The following is a 5,518-nucleotide window of genomic DNA, read 5'->3' on the forward strand; positions in this document are numbered from 1 at the left end:
AAACTGGACAAAAAGATTTCTGATTGGTGGTTGCTGGGGGCCATGATTTTATCACAAGGTGAACAACCAAACTTAGATGTTGGCCAGATCACTTGACCTCACTGAGGGGCCTCCTCATCTGTTAAATGAAAGAGTTAGACTAGATAACTTCTAAAGGTTCCTTTGGGCTCTAGAGTTATGCTCATAGGATGATCCTTTTTACAATAAATCCCTAAATAAGCAGTAAAAATGTGCTGTACTTTGTATATCAAAATTATGCTACCACCTTACTTTTCGTAGGGCAGGAACACTGAGGGATAAGGTCTTGGGGGGTATGCATATCTAAATTGGTCTGGGGGCGGCCAGGTAGCACAGTGAGTAAGAGCACCAGCTCCAGTGTTGGAATGACCTGGGGATCGAATCCGGGCTCAGACACTTAGCACCCACCCAGAAACACCTGGCCGTGTAACCTTGAGCAAGTTACTTAACCCCAATTGCTTAGGGGTGGCCAGGTGGCTCAGCGAGTAAGAGCAACGGTTCCAGTGTCGGGATGACCTGGGGATCAAATCTGGGCCCAGATACTTAGCACCACACCCAGAAATAACTGGCTGTGTAACCTTGAGCAAGCTACTTAACCCCGATTGCTTTTTAATAAATAAATAAATAGGTCTGCACAAATTTGCTTACATGACTGGAGAAGACATTTTTCAATAAGCTTTGAAGATATTTTTAGTGGTGGGTTATTGACTATAATCTCTATGATGTATCATGTTCTAAGGTGGCTTGCTGGTTGAAAGTTGAGATGTAGGGATAAAGGGCTGGTATCAGGGCACACCCAGGTAAAAGGTATACCTTACTTATTGGCTAGGTGCATGGTGCTGCCGATGGACCAAATAAAGAATGGCAGAAGCTGGGCAAAGCCCAAACTGGACCCTTCACCCCTGAAGAAAAAAACTAGTTATCACAAATAAGGAGGCCATAGGAGAGCAAAAGCCCAGAAAGATGGCTCTTAAATCCTTTCTAAGTAATGGTGAGAGCCCATGAGATTATCAGGTTAGACCACATGGTAGACTTCAGAAAACAAAATGCATTTTAAAAGCTTGAGAGCCATCCAGTTATTGCACCAGAGGGTTGTTTTATTAGCACTCTTACTCTTGTTATGCTCATTTTACAATCTGTGAATTTACTATTTTTCTTGTAAACAAATGCCCTTGATTAAAACTCAAGACAATTTGAGTTTAGCAAAAGAAAATGATGGTTGCTGAAGACAGAATCATATGGAGCTTTGTGAAGTATAGAGATCTGAGGACAAGAATAGGTACCAGGTTCAGGACAGGTTAGTTCATTTTACCAGGGAAGCATTAGAATATTAATCAGTCCCTTTTAGGGATCAGTTCACTCTGGGCCCAAATTAGGACAAAATACTTCATAGATCTTGGCTTATCAGTCATCAAAAAATCTACTCCATCTGTAAGGTTGTGTTTATCCTTACAGACTAGTGAGCAGTGCCATACATTTGCATGGCCAGAGCTGTAGTTAAGAATCTTTGGCCACTAGAAAAAAAAATGAAGATTAACTCATCTATATGAAGATGAAGTCCTTAAGCTAAGGACCTCATTAGTTCTATGCTTTAACTAAACCAAATCACATCAATCATGGGTTTCTCATAATTGGGTTTGTAAGATAAAGGAAAGACAGGATTTCATTTAATTTTTTTTTTTAGGAAAACACCCAAACTTATCGTTTAAACCCTTATTAGGCTTACATTCAAAGAAACTTTTGCTTTTTAGCATATATTGGTACTACCACCAAGATTTCTAAAAGTTTGCTCTCTGGATTACTTGTTGTTTAGTAGTTTGGTCGTGTCTGACTCTTTATAGTCCTGTGGACCATAGCATGCCAATATAGTCCCTGGGGTTTTCTTGGCAAAGATGACGGAGTGGTTTGCAATGTCCTTCTCCAGTGGATTAAAGGAAACAGAGGTTAAGTGACTTGTCCACGGTCATGAAGCTATTAAGTGTCTGAGGCTAGATTTTTAACTCAGTTCATTCCAACTCCATGCCAAGCACTCTATCCATTCAGTCACCTGGCTGCCTCCTGGACTGGTACTTAAGTTGGAAGCTCTGTAGCTTTCGACTTTTAAGAGAGTTAACAATTTGCCACCATAGATAACAAAACATAAAAATTATTGCTTCCTATCCATTCTATAATTAATTATCAGCAGAACAATAATGTCACTGTGCTGGTAATCTATGAAAGAGAAATCAGAGAGAAGGGCTAGACCACAATGTAAAACCTCCTACTCCTGCTAGATCTACTATTATCTTTACTGCAAAGCTGAGCCAGATGATCTCATTATACCTTTAGTTCTTCATCTAGAATAATGACAGTCAGGAGTCGAAGACCCAGACACTTCTGGCCCTATTCATAGCATGTAATTTGAAGGGTACCAAAAGGCCCATCTGCCTGAAATTATCTCCGTCTCCCCAGGTGGCTGAAATTTACACCATAAAAATAACTCCTTAAGGCACTGTGTACAGGAAGTACTCCCCAAGTACAAATATGCAATCTGACTAATATTGCCTGGTAGCACATAGTTTACAGCTGATTATCAGTTTCCTCTTCCAATTTTAAGGACCCTCCTTGAAATCTGAGCTCCAAGAAGACTTGACTGTGTCTGCACTTCTTTTTGTATCCCCATCAGTACTTAACAGAGTTCTGACTTTATGTTAAATGTTTATTAAATACTTGTTAATTCGTCAATGTTGAAAAACACAAAATGAAATCCCACTCTTTCTTCTACCCATACAGATCCCAGCTCAAAATCCCAAAGACTCCAAGATTTACTAGAGTTTGCATGAATTGCTTTGGGGGAAAGAATATCACATGAAGGCTAGTGTTCTGGGAATGATCCTCTCCTACCATTAGCAGGGCTGGTTCTTAGAAGCAGTCTCTGATCAGGCCATACTTAAAACCTTCCTAGCTTGGTTGGCCCTTCTAGAGTTTGTGTTGCTATTGGCATAGCAAGAGCTGAGTCACCTCCATGAAAAACAATGATATATTAAAGGATTGTTAGTGGAGTTTTGCTCTTCTTATCTGTAATATAGCTTGTTTGGGGGAGAGAAGGAAAGCTGCACACATTATAAAAAAATTTCAACTGTGAATTTAATATTTTAAAGTTTCACTAGCCTGAATTGCTTCATTCACAATCCTATTAATAACTAAGATTGACTCCAGAGAACCCTGAAATCTCTCCTCCTATCTGAAGCAAAAGTCCTAGCTAGGGACTATTCTGAAATAAAACTGGTGCTTACTAAAGCATTAAGTATATATTTTAATAGAATACTCATGTTCTAAATGGGACCTTACAAAAAAAAATAACACTAGAGACAAAGACCAAAAAAATAAAAGCAGTGGAATTGGACTAAGTAGATAGAGTTTGTCTCAAAAGTTTCAATGTGTTTTTTGGTTACTAAAAGCTTAAGACTGCACTAAAACTTTTGGATCATATAGAGAAGATTCATGCATGTCATGAAGAGGAGTCAACATACAAAGTATCCAAAGGAGATGAAGATACCAAAGGGGTAAGGGAAATGGATCTTATGGAAAAAGAAAAGAAAAGAAAGTCAACAGTGGAAAGAACATCAACAGCTAATTTCCCATCTTAAGAAACTTTTGTGCCAATCAAAGATTATGATGTTATGGTGCAATAATTAAGAGTTCCTGATTTAGAGTCCATAAGACTTGATTTGATCCCATTTCTGACACTAGCTGTGTGATCCTGGGAAAATCATATAACCTCTGAAAATCATATATAATCAAATTTTCCTTAGCTGTAAAATGAGAGGATTAGGTTAGACAGCCTTGAAGGGTCCCTCCCAGCTCTAAATCCTAGGATCCTAGGATCTCTGGAATGGACTAATAATCCTTTAAATGACACAGCCCTTGAACCCCACATTCCTGTAAAATAATGTCATTCTGGGTTCCCTAACCTTGTCTCGAGGTTTGGGGTCATGAAGAGTCAACACAACTGAACAAGAACAGCAGCAAATATTAATTGAGCTATTTCCAAGTGCTACTTGGCAACAATAATTAATAATAACAATAATAATTATATCTAGCATTTATTTAACACTTTAAGATTTGCAGAGCACTTTGCAAATATCTCATTTTATCCTTGCAACAACCGGGGGAGGTAGATGCTATTACTATCCCATTTTATAGTTGAAGAAACAAAGATAGACAAGAGGGTAAGTGACTTGTTCAGTGTTAGCCAGACTACTAAGTAACTGAGGAAGGAATTGAACTCTAGTCTTCCTGAGGGTTATCCAGTGCACTATCTGACAACATACATAAACATATCCTTTCCTAAAATATCTTACAAAATAACAAAAATATAGCAGAGATGAGACAGTATCTTCAATGCAATGAAGTTAGGAGATAGATCTTCTCTCTCACCCCTACCTCTGCCCATCCAGCGTTGTGACTATGGACAAATCATGGGGTCATCTAGTCTAACTCCCTCATTTTACAGTTGCAGCCCAGAGTGATTTGTCCATGGCCACCAAAGCAGGATTCAAACCCAAGGATGCTGCTTCTAAATCCAGAGCTTTGTCCATTGCACCACACTGCCCAGCTACTTCATCTGTCAACCTCAGATTCTTCCTTTGTAAAATATAGCTATGTCAGCTATAGGGTTGTTGTGAAGAGTGAATGACATTTTGCAAACCTAAAAGCTATATAAATGAGAGATGTATGTAGATATATAGATAAAGATACAGAAGTTCACAAAATAAGTTTAGATATAAAGGGCTGAAACAAAGAAGTTTAACTGGTTTCTAAAATAATTACCTGATTTAATATTCTGAGATTCTGTAGTGGTCTAATGTGCTAAGAATGCTACCTTTTTATTGTAAAAGAAAAAGGAAAGTTATTCTTTTCCTAGGACTCAAAGCTTTATTATGGCTTGTGACAACACACCGATCTGAGTATCTATGCCAAGGTGTGTCTGGGATACTAAAGACCCATATTTAAGTAAGAACAACTGTTTTGCAATTGGAATTCCTCAACGCAGGAAAAAAAGGAGGAAAGAAAAAAAAGAAAAGAAAGAAAGAGAGAGGAAGGAAGGAGAGAAAGAAGGAAAGGGAGAAAGGAAGAAAAAGAAACAAAAGGAAGGAAGGAAGGAAGAGAGAGAGAGAAAGAGAGAAAGAAAAAAAGAAAGAAAGAAAGAAAGAAAGAAAGAAAGAAAGAAAGAAAGAAAGAAAGAAAGAAAGAAAGAAAGAAAGAAAGAAAAAGAAAGAAAGAAAGCTCAAAGGTAAATCAGGGGGTATCATATTACAATTCCCTTGCCCACTTCCTCTCTCCCCAGGCTCCCCCTCCCCCACCAAAATCTTTCAGATTGAACAGGACAAAGTTTGATCTCTTCCATGTTGAAAGAGAGAAAGAGAGAAAGAAAGAAAGAGAGAAAGAAAGAGAGAAAGAAAGAAGGAAGGAAGAAAGAAAGAAAGAAAGAAAGAAAGAAAGAAAGAAAGAAAGAAAG

General features: G+C 38.2%; 1 protein-coding gene across 4 annotated transcripts in view; it reads left to right on the forward strand.

Moving 5' to 3' along the window:
- LOC138155352 (myosin-IIIb-like) overlaps positions 1–5,518 on the forward strand; it is a 381,066-nt gene that overhangs the window by 374,067 nt on the left and 1,481 nt on the right. The gene's annotated exons all lie outside the window — the stretch shown is intronic.

The sequence above is a fragment of the Petaurus breviceps genome, unplaced genomic scaffold (genome assembly GCF_028583685.1).
Source record: "Petaurus breviceps papuanus isolate PSGF00001 unplaced genomic scaffold, PetGlider_PUasm1.0 91133, whole genome shotgun sequence".
NCBI classification, from domain to species: Eukaryota; Metazoa; Chordata; class Mammalia; order Diprotodontia; family Petauridae; genus Petaurus; species Petaurus breviceps.